This window comes from Rutidosis leptorrhynchoides, chromosome 4 (genome assembly GCF_046630445.1).
Source record: "Rutidosis leptorrhynchoides isolate AG116_Rl617_1_P2 chromosome 4, CSIRO_AGI_Rlap_v1, whole genome shotgun sequence".
Lineage (NCBI taxonomy): Eukaryota > Viridiplantae > Streptophyta > Magnoliopsida > Asterales > Asteraceae > Rutidosis > Rutidosis leptorrhynchoides.
In genome coordinates this window covers 357,021,014-357,047,822 of record NC_092336.1, presented here as the reverse complement: position 1 = coordinate 357,047,822, position 26,809 = coordinate 357,021,014, and the positions used below count along the sequence as shown (strand labels likewise).

The 26,809-nt window shown below is 35.5% G+C and overlaps 1 long non-coding RNA gene across 1 annotated transcript; it reads right to left on the bottom strand.

The window, feature by feature from the left end:
* Positions 1 to 14,287: 14,287 nt before the first annotated feature.
* LOC139844530 (uncharacterized) lies at positions 14,288 to 16,400 on the bottom strand. Its single transcript, XR_011757997.1, has 4 exons — positions 15,967 to 16,400; positions 15,624 to 15,739; positions 15,039 to 15,103; positions 14,288 to 14,911 (listed from the first exon to the last, which is right to left on the bottom strand). It is a non-coding gene; the product is annotated as an uncharacterized lncRNA (long non-coding RNA).
* Positions 16,401 to 26,809: the final 10,409 nt, after the last annotated feature.

The following is a 26,809-nucleotide window of genomic DNA, read 5'->3' as shown; positions in this document are numbered from 1 at the left end:
TACTTTCCGAGTCATACTTTACCGCTACTTTATCATTGTGAGTTATAGCATTCCCTTTTTACTTTAACTTATTTTGGGAACTGAGAATACATGTGGATTTTACGTTTTACATACTAGGCACGAGTACTTAAACTTATATATGTGTGGGTTATACAACAGCATAAACATTCCCTTTAGCTCGATAACATTTAATCATTGGTTTTTGAACCGTGAACGCGAATCTTAGATATGGATCCATAGGGTTTGACATCCCCACTCGGGCTAGTCGCGCTAGCATATAATGAGTTTTTAATACTTTGTAGACATACACACTTGCCAAGTGTACTTTCAGGGGGTATAAACGTTAAGTTAGTTACCAAGTGCCCACGGTTAACATATACTTTATCATACTGTTTTGAAACACTCTTTGTAGCACTGAAATCTCGTGGCCTACCTTACATACTGTTATACTTAAACTATAGCTCACCAACCTTTGTGTTGACGTTTTTAAGCATGTTTTTCTCAGGTGCTTAAGGTTATTTGCTTCCGCTGTCGTGCTAGTCTTGCCGTAGACACCCGCTGCTCTAGTCTTATCACCGCATGAACTGTTTATCCTGCATTCAAACTCTAATACATTTGAAACTATGTTTTATAATGACCTAAGGGTCACATACATTTATTCATGCTTGCTATTCGTAGAAGCATACTGTTGGTGTAAAACATTCGATGTCGATTATGACGTCACCTTTTTATCGTGAATGCAACTTCTTTTATTACAGCATGTAGTACTTAACCTTGTAATGATCCTGTTGTTGATGATTCATACACGATGGTTTTGTACGGGGCATCACATGTGAGTTTTGGTTGAAGGAAGTCCAATTTTTGGGTCACGTTGTGAGTGATCAAGGTATCAAAGTTGATCCCGCAAAGATTGAAGCTATCAGCAAGTGGGAAACCCCCACTACTCTGACTCATATCCGCCAATTTTTAGGCCTCGCCGGTTACTACCGAAGATTTATTGAAGGTTTTTCTCTGATTGCGCATCCTTTGACCGTGCTGACTCACAAAGAGAAGAAGTTCATTTGGGAACCCGAACAGGAATCAGCATTTCAAACCTTGAAAAAGAAGTTAACCACTGCACCTATCTTATCACTTCCTGAAGGCAGTGACGATTTCTTCGTTTATTGTGATGCTTCGAAAAATGGTTTTGGTTTGTACTGATGCAACGCACAAAGGTTATCGCTTACGCCTCCCGACAACTGAAGATTCACGAGCGAAATTACACAATGCACAATCTCGAGCTTGGAGCAGTTGTCTTTGCATTAAAACTGTGGAGACACTATCTTTATGGAACTAAGAGCACTATTTTCACCGATCATAAAAGCCTCCAGCACATCTTTGATCAGAAGCAACTGAATATGAGACAGCGACGATGGATCGAGACACTGAACGACTATGATTGTGAACTTCGTTATCACCCTGGCAAGGCCAATGTTGTAGATGACGCTTTGAGCCGAAAGGAGAGGATGGCACCTCTTCGTGTTCGGGCACTGAACATCACCATTAATCCGAACCTCAATAGCCAGATCCGAGCAGCCCAAGATGAGGCTCTCAAGGAGGAGAATATATCTCATGAATACTTGAACATTCTCGTTCCTCGATTTGAAGTTAAGGAGACTGGACTCCGATGCTATGCCGGAAGAATTTGGGTACCCCGTTATGGAGATATACGGAACCTTTTACTAGATGAAGCCCACAAGTCAAGATATTCGATTCATCCAGGAGCCGGTAAAATGTACCACGATCTCAAGGAACAGTACTGGTGGCCTAATCTTAAGAAGGGCGTTGCAACTTATGTTGGGAAGTGTTTTACATGCTCGAAAGTTAAGGCCGAACATCAGAAGCCTTCTGGGTTGCTTCAATAATCGGAAATCCCGCAATGGAAGTGGGAAAGGATAACAATGGATTTCATTACGAAGTTACCAAAGACGGTGGGCGGATACGATACCATCTGGGTTATCGTTGACCGTCTCACTAAATCTGCACACTTCTTAGCCATGAAGGAAACTGATACGATGGAGAGACTCGCTCAACTATACATAAAAGAGGTTGTATCTCGTCATGGTGTGCCCTTATCGATCATCTCAGATCGCGATCCCCGTTTTGCTTCCAGATTTTGGCGTTCGTTGCAAGAAGCCTTGGGAACTCGTCTCGACATGAGTACTGCGTATCACCCACAGACCGACGGACAAAGTGAACGCACGATTCAGACTTTGGAGGAAATGTTGCGTGCATGTGTTATTGATTTTGGGAAGGCCTGGGAAAGGCATTTGCCGCTAGCCAAATTCTCTTATAACAACAGTTATCATTCGAGTATTAATGCCGCACCTTTTGAAGCGTTGTATGAACGGAAGTGCTGATCTCCTATTTGTTGGGCCGAAGTAGGCAAAACGCAAATCACCGGACCGGTAGATAGTCCATGAGACAACTGATAAGATTGTCCAAATTCAAGCGAGACTCAAGATGGCCCGTGATCGCCAAAAGAGTTATGCAGACCTTAAACGTAAAGACTTTGAATTCAACGTGGGTGACCGTGTAATGTTGAAGGTCGCGCCTTGGAAAGGTGTGATCCATTTTGGAAAACGTGGGAAGCTCAATCCGTAATACATTGGTCCTTTTGAAATATTGGAACGTGTTGGACCCGTTGCTTACCGTTTGGATCTTCCAACTCAATTGAGCTCAGTTCATCCTACTTTTCACATATCAAATTTGAAGAAGTGTCTTGCTGAACCGGAACATGTCATACCATTGGAGGAACTTACGATTGATGACAAACTCCACTTCGTGGAAGAGCCTGTCGAAATTATGGACCGTGAGGTCAAAACTTTGAAACACAACAAGATTCCGATCGTCCGAGTAGGATGGAATGCCAAATGAGGACCTGAGTTTACCTGGGAGCGAGAGGATCAAATGATGCAGAAGTATCCTCACCTTTTCCCGACTCCTCCATCTACCTCAGCTTAAAATTTCGGGACGAAGTTTTCTTTAACAGGTGGGTAATGTAACGACCCTGGATTTTCCAACGTTTATTTATTAATATTTATTATTAATGCTTGTGTTTTAATAAACGTGTTCTTATACGTGTTACTTGTTACCGTATTTAACTTTTCATGGCCCGACTTGTCTTTGTGACATACGTACTTTACACGAATAATATTTCGAATATTATTTACGTTCATGATTAATTATTATTAATCATTTTTTAATTAACTAATGTTAGTAGTTAATTACTTGGGCTTTTATTTTAATTTGTTACTTACTTGGACTTGGGCATTTATTAATGAACATGGACTTGGAAGCCCATCCTACTTCTCTTAATGGATTAATTAGGAGCCCATATTGTTACTAGTAATTTATTAAGGCTTAACCAAGATAAATTAGTGAATGGAATCTAGTTACATGTATACTTACACCACTTTCCCATACCATTTAACTTTAATACCAATTTGAGATCTCACCACCTCCCCATGTTTGAAAGTAGAAGCTTGACCTTTCCTCTCTTGGCCATGAAAACCGACGGCTCACATGGGGGAGGAAGGAGTTCATTTTTCAATTTTGTTTTGCTACTTATTCACTAGTTTCCTTTCATTTCACACATACACACACACACACACACACACACACACACACACACTTACTTGCACTCTTTCTCTCATCTTTTTTTTCCTCTCAACCTTGTAAGTAATATGAACTACTTTTTCTTCTTTTTCCTTTAACAAACCGCCACCATCATCATCCATTTACTTGTTCTTTGTTGTTGTTTAAATTACTTGTAGTTGTTTGTTGTTGTTAAGGATCAAGTTCTCTAACTTGTATCTTCATGTAATCTTGGTTACTTTCATCTTTTGTTTGTAAAGAACCAAGAACAAGAATCTAAACTTTCTAGTTTATGGTTCTACACTTAAATGTTTAAAGATTTAAGTTCATAAGTTTCATTATCATACTTGTGTTCATGTTTGTAAACTTAAGGTTTACTTTCTTAAAGATCAAAGCCTTGGCTTGAATATTTCTAAGTATGAACAACCATTAACTTATTACTTGTAAATTTAGTTTATTTCTTTCTTTTGTAAGTACTTTAAAGTTGTGATGTTGTAAATTTGGTCAAGTATTACTAGTTAATCTTGATCTCATATTTCTTGAAACTAAAAGTTAACTTTGTAAGTTCAAGAACATGGAAGTATAAATTTCTAGTTATAACTTCAAACATTTATGTTGGATCTAAGTTTATATAGCTTATGGTCTTCTAATTTTGTTATAAATAAGAGCTTACAAGCTTACATACATTTTACAAGTTGAAAATCTAAGTTTCATAACTTATGGTTTCATTAAAGTGAAGATCCAAGTTCTATAACTTAGGATCTAACTTAAGAACACTAGATCTAGACTTTCTAGTCTAGGATCTTTAAGATCTATCTAAGATCTAAGTTCTACAACTTAAGATCTTGTTTATTTAGTTTACTTTCAAGTTTGTAGCTTAATATTACTAGTAGAACTCATGTATGTGTCAGATCTAAGATCTTGATGTAACTTTGGTTCATCAAACTACATACAACTCCTAAGTGAGTTGTGCTACATATCTTAGACTTAAAATAGTGTTATGATGGTCAAAACTTGGTTAAGATAATGCAAACCCATCAACGAGTTGTACACTTGAAGCTATACGCATCAAGGATGAGAACCGTGATGAGCATCAAGCACCAAGAACCCACCGGAACACGTTTACTTACTTTTTCTGGAACTGATCAGAGTACCTGGCCTACTGGAAAGTTGATTTTCAGTTAGTTCGGTTCGAGTAGATGATTTTCCGTTTAGACCTCGTCTTAATCCGAGTTATGGTTTAGGATCTATGGCCTCCCGAAAGTCACTACACCCTATTAACGTTGTGCTGAAATTTCTGACCTACTCGTACTTAAACCGTCACCACGGTCAAACGAAGATGAGTTTGGTTCTGTAAATTGGTCAGTACCTAGGGGACTCACATACGGAGCCATTTCCACTGGTCTCACCTTATTTCAGTTTGTATAGAGGTCGTGGCGACTGAACGAAGTCAGCCTTTATTTCAAACCCTAGTCTTGACTTAAAACTTACTTTACACTTTTTGTTTAATGATGAATGATGATGGTACTTAAGACCTAATTTACATACTTTTAAACCTTTGGGAACGATTTACTGACTTAGTAACTTTTGACTTAGGTAGAGGACCTTTCGGACCAACCACTTGCTTACTATTCCCGCGTATCGACTTTTACTACTTTCCACTGTGAGTTATAGCATTCCTTTTTTACTTTAACTATTTTGGGAACTGAGAATACATGCGCATTTTACATTTTACACACTAGGCACGAGTACTTCAACTTTATATATGTGTGGGTTATACAACGGCATAAACTTTCCCCTTAGCTCGGTAACGTTTAGTCATTGGTCTTTGAACCGGTGAACGCGAATCTTAGATATGGATCCATAGGGTTTGACATCCCCACTCGGGCTAGTAGCGCTAGCATTTAATGGGTGTTTAATACTTAATAAACTTACGCACTCGCCAAGTGTACTTTTAGGGGGTGTTATTTACGTTAAGTTAGTTACCAAGTGCCCACGGTTATACATATACTTTTCATACTGTTTTGAAACGCTGTTTGAAGCACTGAAATCTCGTGGCCTACCTTACATTACTGTTATACTTAAACTATAGCTCACCAACCTTTGTATTGACGTTTTTAAGCATGTTTTTCTCAGATGTTTAAGGTTTGATTGCTTCCGCTGTAGTTGCTATGCTTTGTAGACTTCCGCTGCGCTTATTAGAGATGTCACCGCATGAAACGTTTAATTTGCATTAAAAAAATGTTACTTTTGAAATGATGTATTTGTAACGACTTATGGGTCACGTACTATTATTGCTTGCTATTCGTAGAAGCATACTTTTGGTTGTTAAACATTTGACGTTGATTAAAACGTCACTTCATTTTATGAATGCAAACTTATTTTGAAACATCATATAGTATTTGACCTTGTAATGATCCTGTTGTTGATGATTCGTACACGATGGTTTTGTACGGGGCATCACAACCTCACCCAATTCGATTACCACGATAAATTCAAAATGGAATTAGAAACACGAATCACGAATGGATAAAATCATGGATTAAGGTTAAAGATCTGAAAATCTTTTAATTGGTATTGAATCTGAGGGTGAATATTATTCATCAAACCCGTCTTCTTTTTTTAAATTTGATGATGAATAATCTTATTAATACTGTCTTCTGTTAGTTATATTTTGGTTAGAAGGAAAAATAGAGTTTTGTCCCACATTGGTAGAAGAGTGAAGTTGGAGGTGAACTCCTTGGCTATAAAAGGAGGCCATGGGATTACTTCCAAATTGCACCAATCAATACACTTTAAGTATTTGATTATTTCTTTCTTTCTTACCCTTGTTTGAGAGTTGTATTAGTTAAATATCTTAGAGAGTGTAGTTGGCTTAAGAGAGTCGTCTATATCATTGTAATAATTTGTGATATAGTGTATTTCTCTCTTTGGGGGCCGGTGGTTTTTCTCCTGTTTTGGAGTTTCCACGTTAAATCTTGTGTTGTGTATTGTTTTTATTTCTTTACTATTATTGTTGGGCTGGGTGGTGGGAATTAGTGAGACCGTAATTTCCCAACAACTGGTATCAGAGTGTCAGGTTTGACTGGGGGTCTCGGTTATAGGAGTCGGAGTATGCTCTGTGGTTACCACGGGAGTGGATCGTCCACATCAGAAACGAGTTCTATTGATCGTATAGGGTATCTGGTTAGCCAATATTTTTTCTGATTCAGAGTAAGTGGTGTCTAGAATTTGTAGTGGACCGGGTGTTGGATTTTCCGATTTAAAGGATCCTGTGCGCCACTCCACTACATCTGTCGGCCAGTTAAAACGTGAGCAAAATCAGAGAAAGTGTTGTTCGTATGATACGGATACGATGTCGAAGTTCAGTCCGATGAGGTTTGATGTAGAGAAATTTGATGAGAGGATCAATTTTGGCTTGTGGCAGGTTCAAGTCAAGGATGTGTTGATTCAGTCCGGTTTACACAAGGCTTTGAAGGGTAAACCCACCCTTGTTCCCGGCAGTGATTCTAGCAAGAAGTTCGATGAAGAAGAATGGGATGATATGGATTTGAGGGCGGCAAGTGCGATTCGTTTGTGTCTTGCAAAGAACGTGCTTGCAAATGTGCACGGGTTATCAACGGCAAAGGAGCTTTGGGTTAAACTAGAGCAGTTGTACCAGGGCAAGGGCATCTCAAATCGGTTGTGTCTTAAAGAACAATTTCATACTCTGCGTATGGATGGGGGTTCAAAGATTTCAGATCATCTAAGTATTCTTAATGGTATTGTTTCAGAACTTGAAGCTATTGGAGTTAAAGTGGATGATGAAGATAAAGCTTTGAGGTTGATATTATCTTTGTCATCGTCTTATGAACACATGAAACCTATTTTGATGTATGGAAAAGAAACTCTGAAGTTTGAAGACGTTACTAGCAAGCTCCTATCCGAGGAGAAAAGACTGGAAGGTAACGGGGTCTCGTCATCAGGAGATACGATAGTGTTGTGTTCGGATAGGCGAAAGAGAAACTCTGGGAAGAATCTGGTATGCTGAAGGTGCGGGAAGACTGGGCATGTAAGGGTTAATTGTCCAGGTGGAGCTAATCCGGCAAATGGCTCCAAAGACGCTAACATTGTCTCCGTTGTTACGGAGAGTGACGAATTCCTCTGAAGTCACACCATCCTCATGGTGTGTCCTCATCGTTAGCGGTTCCACAATTGCACATGGGCATTGGTTTGGCATTGATGCAGGTTGTGTGGTGGAAACTGATGTTGTAGCTGATGAAACTTTCACGAAAAGCCAAACAGGAAGTTGCACCATAAAGTTTCAGCTGGTTGTTCAACAACATGTGCCGAGGTGAAATGCTTGGAATGTGATATTCTAAGTGCTATACTCTTAATGGTGGAGTATGATAATTCTTGTTAAGAGTTATGATTATCTGTGATGACAATGATTGTCGGTTTAGATAATGTTCGGTAAAGATGCAAGTTTTGTCTCTTGGGAGATAATGTCAACGGCATGAAGATGAGGATCTTGAAGTTGTCATCGAGGAAGCGTCTACATCGGTTATCTTTGCAATGTGGAAGCATGATTATTTTCTTCTATCCAAAAGGTGGAGATTTGTTAGTTATATTTTGATTTGAAGGAAAAATGGAGTTTGTCCCACATTGGTAGAAGACTGAAGTTGGAGGTGAACTCCTTGGCTATAAAAGGAGGCCATGGAATTACTTTCAAATTGCACCAATCAATACACTTTAAGTATTTGATTATTTCTTTCTTTCTTACCCTTGTTTGAGAGTTGTATTAGTTAAATATTTTGGAGAGTGTAGTTGGCTTAAGAGAGTCGTCTATATCATTGTAACAATTTGTGATATAGTGTATTTCTCTCTTTAGGGGCCGGTGGTTTTTCTCTTGTCAGGTCATCACCAATACACCAAAACCTTGAGGTTATATGTTACAGAATTTGTTGCGATTCAATTATTTTTTTCCCCCCTGAAAGTAATTAAAAAAGATTTCTATCCTACACTTTCTTAATCTATCTTTTTCATATTACGAAAGCGAGCCGTTAAGCATTTTGCTGAATTGTCAATATAATTGATTGTTTCACGCACACAATCCCTTTTGTCAAGGCCAGACTCAGTGACACAGGATCGGGCTTGGCCCAACAAGAGTACTCACACCAACACCTAGTACAGACAGGCTCAAAGAGAGTGAATATATATTTAGTTAAGATATGCACCACCACATTAATCGGGCGCCAAAATTTTATGCCAATTGATTGGCGTTATATTGTGGTGTAAAGGTAAGACCAAAAACGCTTTTAATTTGTAAAATTGTGTTTGATAATTTGTACATTTTATAATTGTGGATATTGTTTACTAAAATGATAAGAAAAAATATCATGATTGGTCCCCGAAGTTTGTACCTAAAATGAAGTTGGGACCTTAAGATTTATTTAATCATGGTTGGTCCCAAGTTTTTAAAATTGTACAAGAATGGTATCAAGCTTAACAACTCATTAATTCGAAGCCGTTAAGTTTACCACATGCTGAAAACATGATGGGCAATATGGTCATTGTATGATTGTCACAGTTTAACCCTAATTTATTTATTTATTTTTAGATAAAGACCTTTTAATAACCTAACCCACATATTATTCACTAGATTTATGAGCCCGTGCGTTATACGGGTACTCATCTGAAAAATTTATATAGTAATTAACAGTATGATCAAGAAAATATCACAATTAATTTTGTGCATGAAATAAACATAATCTGCTTAAGATTTTTGTTTGAAGAATTTCATGTTGTTTTACCAACAATGAAGAAACCCTTAATTATTTATAATATTTGTATTGAAAGCAATGTATTGAAAATATTAATTTTCGTAAACGTTATTAAAGGTTGTAAATGTATTGAATATATTAGGTACCTTCTTCAAGCTTGATAGTTAAAGGTTGTAAAATGGGCGTGTTGGACTTCGGTAAAACACACGTTCTTCGTTTTCATATATTTTGTGAATAACTTTTCTATTGAATCACAAAGCATCCAATTGCAAATCGTTTATTCTAAATACATTTTTTCAACTATTACTCATTTCACACCTTTATGAATATCATCCAATCCAATACATATATTAAAAGAACTAATACCATATTGGATATTTGACCACATTCACTTGCATTATTTGACATGCATTGCAACAATGTAACTGTTACTAACATATTGGGTTCTGGTGGAAGTTTTACCTGGTCATAATCTTCAAGAGTCTTTGACTTTGTATTAGTATTTTCAAGTAGCAATATTAAATGGTTCACGTTGATTCGCAACATTTGCTTCCTTCATTGTAAAAATGGAATGGGCAAAAAAGGCCATAAACACACTACTAATAATATTTTTAAAGAATATATAACATTCAAATTGAAATAAAAAAGCTTCGAATTATAGAAGCTGTACAAAGTATAATCTCTCAAATTGATATGTCATGAAACACGTGTTCCTTGAAATCCAAAAACTCATGATATAACCACTCGAGTATATCACTATTAGATTTTCCTATCTCCTCGGGCTTTCTAGAAGTGGAAGTTTATCAACATTACGGACAGCCCTAAGAGCCGCTTTGATCTGAGACTGTAGGAGGGATAAATCATTATTAAATATACCAAAGGGAGCAAACAAATGCTCATATTGCTCTTGATTCTCCTCTACAACTTTAGCGTATCTTAGAGTCGACATGCCGAAGAATTTCGTGATTTTGTATGTCGAATATCATACCATCTTAAATAAACAACCGCTTACCTCATCTTCAACTTTTATAACATGAACCACCACTGTCCTCAACATATCATACAACACCTTTGCAACCTGATAAATCTTAGCCATCTCCCCGAATCTATAAAATAATTTTGAATTATTAATGAACTTGAGCAACATTTAGAGAGTGTTTTTGAAGACAAAGAAATTCAAGACTCACAATGTCTTTGTGTATTGACCACCTCTGATATATTTTTTCATAGAAAATATGTTCTGGATTTCTTTGGGATCACTCTTTGCTAGTAGATGTTTTGACTCTACTTCCTGCCGAAATGTTTCGAAAATTCATGAGTCTTTTTTTAAGTGATACACCCCTGCATAACAAAATAAGAAAAAAATAACATTAGAAAATGTCATGTATACCTTCTCAAGTCTGCTGAGGATGCATTGCTGAGGACACAGATAGCTTAGATACTAAAACCCGTGATGAGCCTACTCAGAAATCGGAACTTCAGGGATAGATGGATGCTACATGTTATGAGACCCGTCAGTTTTGGAAGAATTTGGTGTTGACGGAATAGGTTAACTCATAATCGACCCATTTGTAAACATCTGCTTGTTTTTTTTTCCTGAGTAAAAATCATTAATCGGAAAACATACAAATTACAATCTAAAACAAATTCGAGGAATAACCTGACCTTATCTAGATCATATTTTAATTAAAAATGTGGTGGAATAACCTGACCTTATGTAATGTTATCTGCTATTGCACCAATAATTGACGGATCGAGCCATAATAAAATACTGCACTATGCATATCTAGATCATATTTTAGTTAAGCACTTACCCCTTTCATACTCTTCTTCTTATTGTATTGTTTCCGTACACTGTAACTAACAATGAAGATTATAAAATGATAATCAACCCATACTAAATAGTTATAATGTGTAGGAAGTCATCTTAAAGTGTTCATTATTTGAAACAGTTTGACTCATACTAAAAAGTTATAGGTTTTAACCCACTATCGCAATCCTTCCTTACTCATTTTGCCACCTATATCGAAACATAGTAATATAACCGTAAACATAGAGGATTACGTATTGTTGGACGTGGAGTAAGAGCAGCTGCAGATGAGTAGACTTGTATTGGTTCATATGAAGTCATCTAATGGTTGTGATAGAAATTCATATTGCGATTTAGAGCATATGCTTTCTTTTTAGCAACCTCAACTGCTCCAGGGAAGCGATTACCCTAGAATCAATGTCAAGCCATGCATAGGCAAATACACAGTTAATCTCATGTATACCAAAATATGATATGTAATGACGTGCACCACACCTATCTATGAATGAATCTCGAGTCCATAAAACGAAGCATGTCATACATGTATCTTGAACCACAATGTTTGAGAATTTATGATTCTTAATCTGCACAAAATCAAATACCTATCATAATGTAATCATGAAAAAAACGTGAAATATCTAAGCACATAAAAGGGTAGTTTAGTCAACTGATTATTTATTTACTTTATTCACCCCTATTACATTCTTGAACATATTGATAATATTAGCCAACTGGTATGTTGAATTAATATTTATAGATAATAAATAAAGTAGAAGAAAGTAAATTGATCCCACGAATGAAATGTAAACACTTGTGAGTTACAGGGTACCTGCTCATCTGCTCATATGCAACTATCATCTGCAAATATCAGTTGTAACATCTGCAAATATCAGTTGTATCCCACAAATGATACTTTAAGCTGACCTACAAAAATAAAATTAGCTAATAAACACACACATAGTATAAGCATTCAATATAGTTGAGGAAACTATGGCATGTGTTACCTCTTTTAATAGTTATAAAGTAAAGTAATGTATAACATACTGCACAATTGAGACACAATAATCCAATTTTAACCCATATCCGTCAATGTGTATTGAAAATTCAGACACAATAATCCAATTTTGACCCATATTCGTCAATGGTTATTGAAATGTTTTCTTAAACTTCATAACCAAGGTAGCATACCCTACATTATTTAATTACTAATTTCACCCATACGAAGTAAAACCAAACCATAATATCAAAAGTACAAAATTTCTAAAAATGGCAACGAACCACAAAAAATGTTAAAGTTAAAACATTACCTCTAAACAAAGAAGAATATGAAATCCTATGCGAGTTGCAGCTGTAACAACATATTAGGTAACTAACAACAAAGGCGTGCATAAAAATCGAAAATAAGAACAATAACATCTAACGAAAGCAACACAAAAAACAAAGAAAGTTATATACCAAATCATCTACCTTTACTTCACTCGTCTACAAACAGTCAAAGGACTACAGACACATGCCACGAAGAGACTGTGATGATCAAAGATGGCGACAAAGCAATTCAAGACGAACAAAAGCAAGTAAATAGAACCAATCACCGTCTCCCCATTCAATCAAAATGAGCCTGCATTTGGTACAATAAATTTAAATTTTAGATGTCCGTTTTAATAGAAAATAGATTGAACAAATATTTTGCTCAACTAATGTTATCATCACTTCTTAAATAAACATTGAAAACTGAAAGAATTAAGAAATCAAGCAATCATAGCAATCATGCAAGTTTTAAGATCATCACAACTGGAATACTTATGTCCAGTGCAGATTGTGCAGAACAACTCATCTCCATGATATCTGCAAGTAAGAACAAAAACAAAAAACTTAAAAACCCGACAGACTTTGGAATACGAATACGAACAGACGCATACTAAATTAAACTACCAATAATAATGTAAAAAACAAAAGAAACAGGAAAACGTTTACCATACCACAAAAGTTACTTATGAAGTTATGAATGAACCTAAGAACATTCAAAATAAAGAGGTGAACCAAATAATACATTAAAAACATGTATTCAAAAAACATATACACACCTTTGATTTCTTCTCACAGGGCTATCATTTTGCTCAAGCATATATCACCAGCAACATTGTACCAAACTGATATAATTGAGAACAAAACTTTCTTAAAGCAATAGACAAATGCAAATCATACCACAAAAGTTACCAAACAAAGTGTAACCAAAAATTTGAAATTTAAAAAGCGTTATTATTGAAAAAGCGTTATCATTAATTTCTAAATTACATTCGTAATAGAATTAAAGTAAATATTAAATTAAATTGAAAAAATAAAAAGATAAATTAAATCAAAGAAACTCACCTTAATCAAGAGAAAATCGTTAAATCTCCGTTCTTCATCATCATTGTTGGACCATTCCATTATCGAACCATAAAATTATTTATCCGTTCTTCATCATCATGCCTCCTGGATTCGATTCCATCTCTTAATCGATTGAGGCTATGATGAAGATGATGATGATTTTGACGAATGTCAATCGAGAATCGTAGGATCCATTCCAAAATAATGGATTATTCAACAATAAACAGGATGAAGATGATGATGATACTGACGGATTGGATGATGATGATTATCAATCGCATGAACAGATTGTACGATTTTGTATCGTATTGGATTAAGAAGTTGCTGATTAATTAATGCTATTTTTGGAACCCTGATTGATGCAATTGATCTGTTAGAAATAGTTGCAGGATAGTATAGATCTGTAAATCGGAACCCTAATTTTGAAGAAACCCCTTTTGAAGATAATTAAGCGGACGATTAGAGAGGACGCGTGTCACTCATTCATAATTACCGAATTATTTAACTCAAAATTCTGAGAAAATTAGAATTGCTGAGAATGAATATGGAGGCGCCACGTGGATTTATCTTACCGGATTAGTAAGATAGAAGATTCATTTCATCCCCTATTTAAAACTAGCCTTTAAGAGCCCGTGCGTTGCACGGCGACTCTTAATCAAACAAACTGAAAACGTTTATGTTATATCAATTAAAGGCATGATAAAGTAGGTATCACAAGTGACATTACCAATGACATAACATTATCAAGTGACATTATCAAAATAAGTAGTTTTAAAAATAGTGCACAACATAAAAATTGTATATGTAAATATAAAGAATTAGTTGATACAAACTTGCCTATAGGTGCTGCAACACTTCTTTGAAGACAACGTTTTTTGTTGTATTTGATAATTCATATAGGAGTCAAACACACCTAGATGTCTTTGATAGGATTGAGTTGTTTACCTTGGTGATTGAAAAATCAACCTTTTAGTTTCAGTGAACTGTTTGGCTCAAGAAACTTATGTATGGGGATGCAAGCCATAAATCTAAAATGGTTTAATGGACGTGTTTGTAACTTCGGATTCTCGAAAATAAGCTTATGGATCAAAATAGGCTATTACGACCTAAGTGGGTCATAATTTCCACCTTAACTCAAAATAAGTTAAAAAATCATTTTCAGTATACCAAAACTTGCAAACAAAGACTTAATAGAACATTATATATCTAAATTAACCGTTACCTGCATTGACACCCAATTGGTCATACGTGTCGAAGTCGCCCAAATATGGGTACTCGTCAAAAATTGATATATGCTGAAAACATGAATTTTCTTATCGATTCCATAAAGTCCCTGCAGTTATGAGAAACTCACCAATCAAACATATCAAGTGTATTTTTCATGCTCATGAATTATAGGCAAAAGGTAAAAATAAAAAATAAATAAATAAATAAAATAAAAATCATAGAAAAAAGCTTACTTATCATTCGGTGTAACCAAGAGTTTCAAAAGGGTGCAACACCACCTGCCAATGCTATCGACCACCTTCACCATGAAATCCAACAACATGCTATTAATAAACTAACAACTAAATAATTCAATAACCGATTACATATCATTTTACTTGGAAACTATATTCAATTCGTGCATTCCATACTCGAGATGGATCTTATAATGTAACACTTTTAAATTGTTCAAAGGTAGTTAGCAAAACATTATACCATAATACTTAATCGGACTAAAATAATGTACCCGACCAACACTCGAGCTACTCAAAAGTCTCACCACCACAACCACCTTTTTAGCCGCTTTCTACAAATTTATTGTTTGACGAAGTACTACGACAAAGAAAAGAGAAAGATACTTATTTCACGAAGCAAAGCTTTACTGCAACTACAAAAAATTCAGCAAAGAAGTTACTTGGAAAGAATAACTTAATGGATTTACCAATTCAACGTTCAAAGTCATATTTAGAGACAGAGTTAATATATCATTAATCAACAGAGGAAAAACAAATACAATGTATGACAATAACATTAACAAAGAATATAAAGTGAAATCATACCTAATTAATTTCTTTTCGTAGATAGTCATGTTAAAATCAGATTCAAGTCATGTTGAATCCGATGACAGTACAACTCAATATGATACACAATCAACATATTTTAACGATTGTATTACCTGCATAAAAATTTAATCAGGTGTTAAGAAAATATCAAACGAAATACCTGCATAAAAAATCACCGTTAACGATATGTTCTACAATTGTTGCATCAATTAAACGGAATACAAAAAAGTGGTGATTATAGAACACTAAAGGACGATGATTTTTCCACCTATTGTAGAACCCAAAACATCGCCTAAAAACATTGAATTAAAGCACTAAAGTGGTCACAAGCAACACATACCTTCGATTGTACAGTAATCGTTATGATAGGTTTTAATCGCTCTTGTTCCTGTAACCGGATGAAACTTGGAATCGATAATCGTTTGTTTGATTTTAGGGATCGATAATCGTTCCTTAATTGAAGCATTCCGCCGTTAAGAAGTGTTAACCAAAATCGTTCCAAACCCTAAAGCATTCCAAACCCTAAATCGTTCCAAACCTTAAATCGCTGCAAACACACGTCGTCTTCATGTGTATTCCAGTCAGCAGATGATTTCTGGCGATTCGAAGAAACTGATGTACCGGCGAGTTTAATTATACCGGAGTTATTATATAAAAATTGTATCATTCTGTTCGTAAAATTGTAGGGAATTATTATGTAGTATCAGCGACGGCGATTATGGCTGCGGGAGGCCATAATCAACGGTGGAATTGGTGTGGTTGTGAGTATTTGAAAGAGAGAGAGAGTACCGTAAAAGTATTTGAACTGCAAATCAGTAAGATGAACATAATAGGAATTCTATAGGAGACACGTGTCTTTCTTTTGTAATTCAAAAAAATATATATAAAGAAAATCAGTGAGTGTGTACACGTGTAATGATGAAATTTAGGAGAAGGTGGGTCTGACACATTGGATGGGACCTCACGCTTTATGTGAGGAAAGGATACTGGTTTTTTCAGAAACCCTAATTTCTAAAATTGAAGGTAAAAACCCCAATTCGACTATAATTGATGGATGGAATATTGTTGGTCTAGCCGTCGTTCAGTGATTTGCACATCATGGACTTCAAGAAATCCAAGTCGTTGTTGCTATGCTTGCCCGATTAAGGTTATATACAAGATTTAATTATTTTAATTCATATTAATTGTGTATGTTTATTGTTCATTTTCCTGTTTTCTTCTTGTTAGTGGTCCAACTGCAGATTCTTAACAGGGTTAGACCCACCTATGTGTCGACGTTCAGTTAACATTATTCATAGACATTTATAAGATCAAGAATGATCTTGAAATAAAATTAAGAAGAGCACAGTTGATTTTAGTTTTAATTTTTGTAGTTTTTGATGTTTATGTAATAACTAAGTAGATTTTTATTTTTTTATTGTTTTTTATTAGTTCGATGTACTGCATTTGGATGTATAGCATCAATGTAATGCTTTTGATCAATCAATATATGAATTACATTTTGTTTTTGTTTTGCTAAATTGTAACGCATAGTTTTGTTGATTTGCATAGTTTTAGAGTCTAAAATTTTTATTCTACTTTTGTTGATTGTAATGTATAGCTTTGTTGATTTGTGGTCATGAATGGGTTAGAGATTGTAGTCATTAATGGGTTACTTTGGGCGCTAACTATAGGGTAAGGAGTGTATATGCGACATCGCATGTTTAAATCCGAAACATTGTTATGCGCAATCATGATGTGTATGTTCGTTAATCTAAGCGCACACTACAATAGGCACACATGACTAATTTCCAAGTACTATAAATTGAAGTGTTATCACCGCATTAAGGGGTTAGCCACTATCATTTGTGATAACTCCGTCTTTACATTAAAGGCATATGTTCTTAAGAAGCATGAGTGTTCTGATCATGTGGATCTTCATGTTTGGGACGTGGTGATTGTATACTTGAAGATGAATAATCTTCCAAGTTATGATTGTAGGGTCCTTAAAACATCGAAACGCCTCCAAACTCATCCTTTTGCACTCGAGATTGGAACCCCGCTGTGATAATCTCCGAGATCCAATCTCAAAGCTTTAGCTGGATCTCAAATCGTTCACGGAAGAAAACACCTATCGATTGGCATCAATGGCTACTCAACCCGTCATTTTACGTGTCACCTCCTTCAAACCGCATAGGCGTCGGTTAACATAACTTAATTCAAATCGGGATGGTTTCGTTATTCTATATAGCCTATGTGGGTTAGATTAAATGGGTTGGTAGTGTGTCAACTTTGTAGTCGCTTGATCGGCACGGTTGTCCCCTCCTTCCCCGCTTGTTGTTCTTTTACGCAAGTTCGTCCCTCGTAGTGTTATCTAGTCTACGTCTCCCCCGATCATAAGTTCAGATAATTATTCCATATTTTCTCAGCTGATCCGTTTCGTTTATAGCATTGTATAAAAGCATATAGGGACTTGTATTGTAATATTCCATATAATAATAATAATATTTTTGCTTTTCAAAAAAAAAAAAAAAAAAATATACTCGATCATTTGACGACATCCGTGTGTTTAGTCACGGAATGTTTCAGCATCAATGAAGAAAACACATTAAGTAAATTACAAGTTTTAAGGCTATTGACGTTAGCCAATCAGGATGAACTTGTATATCCTGAACAAATTATGAACTTTTGTAAGTTTCGTTTGCAGAGAACAGATTTTTGGATCGAAGATGATCCGGCCCGATGTGTTGTGTTCCAATTGAATGGGAAAGAATTTTGCCTCCCATTGGAAACTTTCAACAATATTTTGTGGGTACCAAGTGAGGGAATCCAGCACTATTCAAAAGGATTATCTCTAAAGTATGTTTCTAAGCAACTTCATAACGTAGAACAAGATGATTTAAAGTCACATTTGTGAGGCACACAATGTAGCAAATTGCAAGAAAAATATAAGAATCATGGTCAATGATTTGAAATATGAGTTAAGGAACTTGTACAGGGTCATTCGAGAAAAATGTAACTTCTCGACCAATGCGCACTCGCATGGAGGGTCAACCGCACACTTCTAAAGTCACAAAGTTGGAAGCTAGCGTTAATGATGTACTGGATCAATAATGAAATCCATTTGATATGGGATACATTATGGCAAATATTATGCAGGATGCAGTGGAGGCTGGTGGCCAAGTTCCTCTCCCCTATGGAATGCGTTTGACCGCAATTTTCAGTCAAACGGGTACTGCAGATGGAAAAGAAGAAGTTGTTCCAAAAGAGTCAATCTTTTGGTAAAATGTGTTAATATGCTTTTAGTTGTCATTTTGTAAATCCTATGCGCAAGGATTAATTGAAATTATCAAATTTTCAAATATTAATGATAATTTCGTATATTTTATGATTAAGCGCGCTATTTAAATATTTATTATTCGCATTAAAGCCAACATAGCTTATGAACACCTAAGTATTGGTTTAATTAGAAGTAATAAGATAGAACACAGCGAGCGTATCTAAAGTTAAATGGCGTGGATTATTTTGTTTACACTTGTCATGTGCACAATGATAAGCATGATAAACATTATAATTAAAGTCTATCATAAAAAATAACTAAAAGGCATTGAGTTGCTAAAATTTAAAACGATGATACACATAAGAAAGATACATAATTTGTGATAACATGTTGATAGCAAAATAAAAGTTGCGGAATGCGATAGCCAAAATACAATTATGGAATACGTGGCAAAAGTAAATACAAACAACATGAAGGGTTTTGAAATGCAATTATCAAAAGTGTGTGCGAAAGTTTAAGGTCGCTTGTCTGCATCAAGTGATATTTTAAATGCACATGCGCTTTTATAATTCTGCTTTCACAATATCTTCAAAACTAGCATTTGGATTTTCGCTAAGTTGCGCAAGAGTAGGAATGTCAATTCTTTTAATGCTAGCATCCGCAGCGTTTAAAATTTGATCTGCATTGAAATCCAATACATTTTGCCAAATCATCAGGAGGTGGCATTGGTAAATTGTACCTTTGAGAAAGAGCTTCATAAAACTTCCAGCGCTCACGACCCCTAGCTGCGGAAATATGTGCCAAATTTCTCTGTTACGGTTCGACAATGAAGAACCTTGTTTGCAAAATCTGGAAGATGTTGTTGTAACTTGAAGAAGTTAGCTTCAGCAATTTCTTTACTGTCAAGAGCAGCTTCACGTTCTTGTGAAAGTAGTGCGTTTTCAGCTTTCAGATTTTCACATTCATACAAAAACTTTCGTTCTTTTTCATTGCAGGACGACGCTTGTCTGTGTAATTCATTGCTGGTGGATTCAACAGGTTGAATTTTAAGGGACACAACTTGAACTTTCTTTTTCTCCGCTTCAAATTCGCTAGACAATTTTTGAACATTTTCTTCAAGCTCAGCAACTTTCTTCATCGCAATTTCTGTTTGATGACGCGCAATGTGCACATTGTCATCATTTACAACTGGTTGTTGAATATGTTTAATGAGTGAACCCACAAACATAAGTCCTTCTTGAATAACAACAATACGAAGAACTATGGGATTAAGTTGACCAAAGTGTTCATGAACATCATATTGATATATCCCTTGCAAACGCGAAAGTTGATCTATAGCGGAATCATTGGAAGCAATCAAATGCGCAGTAAAGTTGTCAATATGCATGGAGTTGATTGGATTAGGAGGGGTTTTGAGAAGTTCCTCAAGATTAAGCGTGTCAAGGGTAGGAGTTACAGGTACAACCTGGCGACGCCTGTGCCGAAGTGAACTTGCCTCTTCCTCTATATCCTCTTTATCAATTTCAATAACTGGTCATGCTAGAACTGAAAAAAGGATAAGAAGCATGTTGAAAAGAATACAGATTGATTTATACGTTGTAAAAATATAAAAAAAACGGAAGAAAGAAGAGAAGAAAAACAAAAGGAATGTAAATTACCTTTGAGAGCACGTGAATTATCAGTCTCGTCCATTTTAACAAAAGCAACATTGTCTTTGTCAAGTTGCTTCTTGGAATTTCGGCGCTTAACATTAGGACTTGCAAGAACATAAGTAGTCTTTCGTTTTATGCATTGTAATGGCACATCAACATCGTCGATAGCAAAGCTAAAGTTACCACCGCTAGAAGCACTTTCAGTAGGTACGCGTTTGCAGACAATATTAGAAATATCGCCAGTTCTGGCAAAATCTTGGAGAGTCATCTTTGCGATACAAATAAAAGTATGATTAGTTAGCATAAAATAAAAAGATTTATGCACCAAATAAAAGTATGCATCCTCGATGTGAGAAATATGGTTCTTACATGGCTAATGTGTAGAAATACCACCCATATACAAGGGGGTATTAGAATAACGACGAATGGGTAAATTATCATTTTTACAAAGTGAATATGTGTCTTAGATTCGGAATTTAACTTGGTGCATATGCTAAAATTAGCGAATGTATTCTACCAAATGAGAGTTCGAGGCATGTTACGGCAAATCTCCTAAAATAAAAATATTTTTTTCCATCTAGAAATGCCGAATTTTATTGCATCGGTAAACCGGGCGAGAGGAATAAAGGTAAACCAGCTTTCATCAACAGGTGAAAGCTTAAATAAGTGATGAAATACATCCAGTAACAAAATTTTATTAGAAGCTTTACAGAACAATTCGAAAAGGATAATTATGTTAATAGCATGTGGGTGTAGTTGACCTATTCCCACTTTAAACAACTCTATAACACCAAGAAAGAAATCGGAAACGGGCATCCTAAAATTTCCATGATAGAACGAACTCTCATAAATTTCAACTTTGTCCTTATGGGGACGATGAGCTCGATCATCACTAGAAGGAGCAATAGGTGAAAGATCACGAAAAGATAGATACAACGCCATTAATTGGTGAATATGATCATTGGTAACAGATTATTTAAAATTTCAACTCTTAATTTGTTTAAAATTATGTCTTCGTCGGTTGACGTACCAATTTGGGGATTTCTATGTAACGACGTCATATAATGAAATTACGAACACCTACGCAAAAACAACGATTAAAAAGAAAGGATGATACACTAACCTTTGAATTGGGTGATCGACGAACACTAAATGGAGAAGATGAATACACAAAAAGGGCGGAAAAACTAAGAAACCAACAAGCAGAGTCTTTGTAAATTTTGAATTTCCCAACTTAGGTGTGTTTTTATAGGAAACTAAATGGTTTAATCATGGACGTACACGTGGCAAAATCTAATGACCTTATAAGTATTTTTAAAACTGAAGCATTGGCGCGTTAAATAAGTTACCGCTAGTGACGTGCCTAGTCAATCAGCATGCAATTTTATGACACAATTATGATTATAGAAACCAATTGTGCGTTTCCATGGAAAATAAATCGATTATTATATTTGCGACAAGCGGGTAAAAGACATTTTATGAGTTTGACATGCAAAAATTATCACTTTAACATATTAAACTGGGGGACTTCATTGTATATGCGGCCGCACATATTTAAATCCGCAACATTGTGATGTGCAATCATGATGCGTATGTTCGTTTGTGACGACCCGGTAATTTCCGACCAAATTTAAACTTAATCTTTATATAATTTCGACAAGATAAGCAAAGTCTGTAATGTTGAGTCTCAAAAATTTTGAACTGTTTTCATATATGCAATTACCCTTCGACTGTTCTCGACGATTCACGAACAACTATTTATAAATAGATACATATATATTTATAAACATATATATATATATATATATATATATATATATATATATATATATATATATATATATATATATATATAAATTCGAAATATAATTTGAAATATTATATTATTTAGTTATTAGAATTAATTTTGTAAAATAAAATAATAAAAGATATAATAAAATTTATTATTAAAATGAACCTATATATAGATATAAAAGTTTATTGTATATACTTATTAATTAATTGTAATACTCGGTTGACATTTCGTTGGTGTTCATATAGATCTAAAACGAGTTTAGAAAGATTTAAAATAAAGGTTGAACTGTAAATTGATCACGAAGATTTTAGGTTTGATAGAAGTATTTTTATCTTTTTAAGTTAAATTATAATACTCCGTACATATTATTTTGGAACTGAAAATATATAATGGACGAACATTTTTGATCAGGTTTCAAACAGTTAATGACCAGAATAAATAAATGGACTTAATTTAAAAATTGGGATTTTTTCTGAAGACTTTCGTATATTAACTGATTAGCAATTGACACAATAGTACTTCGTAATTAAAACTGTCGGCAGTGTAATAGTTTAATACACCCGTGATATCTAGAATTATGAAAGGGGACTGTGTTTGTTCTATAGAGATCGTATCTCATATATTACTATGTTTTATATATATATATATATATATATATATATATATATATATATATATGTATATATATATATATATGTATATATATATATATATATGTATATATATATATGTATATATATATATATATATGTATATATATATATATATATACATATATATACATATATATACATATATATATATATATATACATATATATACATATATATATATACATATATATATATATATATATATATATATATATATATATATATAACCTATATGCATACATGATCACACTCCCTTCACCATTTTCACACTTCACCTCTCACCACCGTAACCACCAAGCCATCACCACCTCCGGCAATACACCACCACCACAAGCGGCCACCACAATCCACCTCCACCATCTTCGCGATTAAATTTTTCTTTCTTTGCTATTTTTTAATCAAACCCGTTTGAAATCATTGTGGTTACTATTACTATGCAAAACCATCACCATGTTTTTCTGTTTCTAGCTACTTTTGTTTCTGTTTGGTTTATCCCATTGCTACCACCTCACAACCGAGTACCACCATCAAAAACCTACTCGCCACTTTCCTCCTTCATTTGAACCACCCTCTTCAAAACCCATTTACTAACTACAACTTTCGATTACCAAAGAAAACCCACTTGTATCTTTTTGGTCGAATTCTATTGTTCATGTTTCAAACGAAACCCCATAACTAACACTTGTAACTAATATTACTACAAGGCTACTGTGGTATCCATCTGTTTCTGTTACCAAATCGAAGTCAAGACCACCCAACCATCGAATCATCTTGTAAGTTTCTATCTCCTGGTTCATTGTAGACTACCATCTCACTCACTTTATATCTCTCTATATCTCCCTCTATCTACCGTAAACTGCTACCCATCGAACCACCACCAATTATCCACCACCGTCGCTTTCTTTTCTTTCTTTTCTCTAATTTGCAACCGAAACAACCATCCTCATAACCTGCAATTATTTTTGCTGCTACTGTTTTGTTTCATAACCAGTTAATAAAACAAACCTCCAACTCTTGTGTAACACCCCGTTTTTCCCCGTACATGATTTATAGGTGTATCGCGTATGTACGATAGGTATATGAAGGAATTGAGACATGTTCGCGCGTTAAAATTCTTGTATGCGAAAAGTGATCAGACCAAGTTAAAGGTCGCGACGCGGAGGAGTGGGTCACGGCGCGACATTACAAATAAATCAGGATCAGAAGGCATGGTAAGGAAGGCACCAGACCACGCCTTGGGTCGCGGCGCGACAAGGCTCGTCGCGGAGCGGTATTTCACTGGTTTCAATTTCAGGAGGCTCGACAAACAAGCATTAAAACACGCGTATTCTCGCGGAGCGACAAAGAGGGCCGCGGTGCGGCGTTCTGAGCGGACTGGTACCAGGTTTTTGTAATTTTAAATAAGGTTCAAGGGCATTTTGGTCATTTCACATATGGTGCAGATTTAAGCCTCAATTCTGGTCCACTCATTCATTTATTTCATTTTCTTTTCCATTTTTATTCCACCTTTTCTCTCAAAACATAAATACTTCAAATCATTCAAGTGGGATTTTGGAAAGAAAGATTCGGGTTTTGATCGAAGGTGTAAGAGGCAACTTTGTTCTCCTCGTTCTTAGCTACAATTTGATACTAGCGGTAAGCTCTAACTCCGAATTTTATTTTTCATGTTCATCATCTAAATTTGGGGCTTTTGATTGCATGATTCATAGATGGAACCCATTTAGTTGTTAATTGAAGATTAACACCAAGATTCGGGTTTATAAGTGATGAAGGCGGGTTTTGGGTTGGTTAATGATTTAACCATGTTTAAGGCTAGTAAATGGTGTATAATCACTAGTGTTAGTGATTATGGAAGTATTGGAAATCATTTGAGGTGTCTTGGTTGACTAATTTTGAAATGGGTCAAAATTAGGGTTTTGGTGTCAATTTGGGCAAGACAAGTGTTTAACACTTGTGTTCGGGTTTAATTGGCTTATTAGGACCATTGTCACTAGTGATAGTGATTATCGGTTAGTTTGGGCGCGGTTTGTGCTTAGAGGTGCAATTGGGTCGAGATTGCACTAGTTGTCAATTTGGGTTGGTTTGTAAATCCTCCCTAATTGTGTTGTTTGTTATGTGATATTGGAATAGGTACATTCCATCGGCGAGTTGCAAATTATTCGGTAGCATTCTTCAAGGCGACAAGGTGAGTGTTAATATCCTATGTGCATATGTATGTGTAGGATGGGTGCGGGTCGGATGAAGTGATTCTCGGATATAGAGCTCACTTTACATATAGGTGGATTTGATGGACTTGTGTATGTGTCCAATTAGCACGGTTGTGCATTTTGGTTGACCATTTTTGACGAGGTGCACACTTTGTGTGTACGTTATCACATGTGATTGTGATGTGGACTATTTAACCCCAAATGGCGAAGGGTTGATATTGAATCGTGTTGTGAATTGGATAACCCCAATGGCGAAGGGTTTATGGGAGAAGGGAGTCATGTGTAGATGCGGATTCACGATGACGCGTGTAGTTCGGTCATCTTATCAGAAGTGAGTCTCGTGTAGTTCGGATTCACGATGACGCGTGTAGTTCGGTCATCTTATTGAGGTAGTGATCTCGTGTGGTTTCAGATTCACTAAGGCTCGTGTAGTTCGGCCAACCTCGATGTTGTTGTGGTATTGAAGATAGTAGTCTTGTGTGGATGCGGATTTACTAACGCTCGTGTAGTTCGGTCAATTTTCATTTTGGTATTTGGTTTTCGGTATTCGGGTTAAGGGGTTAACCTAGGGCAGTTTACGCTTTGTTATATATTGTCGTATTGTTGTGATGTAGCTAACCCTCCGGGTGTAGCTTATTGCTGTTGTTCACATCGTCGTTAGTGAACTTATATTTGTTGTTAACTTAGCTTGTTGCTTATTGATCGTACAGTATGCTTAGCTTAGCTTGCCTTTATGCTTGGATGCTCCGGTATGCGTTATTTGATTACTTGTGTGGCGTTTTCATTTTATGCATATATATGTATGTAGTATATTCTCACTCACTAAGCGTTAGCTTACTCTCTCGTTGTTTACATTTTTTATAGATTTGCATGGAGGCGGTGGCTCGGGTAAGCATGAGAACTAGTGGACTCGCGTAGTTTGCTTTAGATGATGTGCTTTTGGAGTTATTAGGATTGGGTAGCGTATCCCCAATCATCTTGCTCGGTTTTGTTAGTTATTTAACTCATGTATTAAATGTTTTAAAGTTATTAAACTTACTATTGTATTAAATATGTTTTTGGAAACATAATTGGGACCTAAATGTTAATGATATTAATGAATTATAAAGAAAAAAAATTTATGGGCCGGTTTAAATACGGGTTGGGTTATTTCAAGTGGTATCAGAGCATGGTCTAAGGAATTTAGGCGACTTGAGATAGGTGCCTAGACTTAGACTTTTGTCTGAGCTTATTTATTGCAGGAATTGTAGGTGAACGGGTCAGAACGGGTTATAGTTAGTGCCTTGTTTGTAGGTGGACTAACGTTTATTTTAATATGTGGATACTATTAATATATTATCGCGTTGTGTATTGTTTATGTTGTGTTGGTTTATATCATCAAGCGAGGTGGTCGTTGTACTAACGAGTTGATACGGCGTGTGTGCGTAATAAGGACTTGCAAACCTTATTACGGGTGCAAATCGTGTCTAACGAGTGATGTAAGACGAGTGTTGAGCAAGATGGGGCGGTGTTGTGCGTGTGGTTTTATACGTTCGTGGACTAATCGTTTTGCATTCTTTAGAATGACGACGCGAAACGAGATCGAGACGAATGACGTCGAGTTTAGCGCTAGAGTTG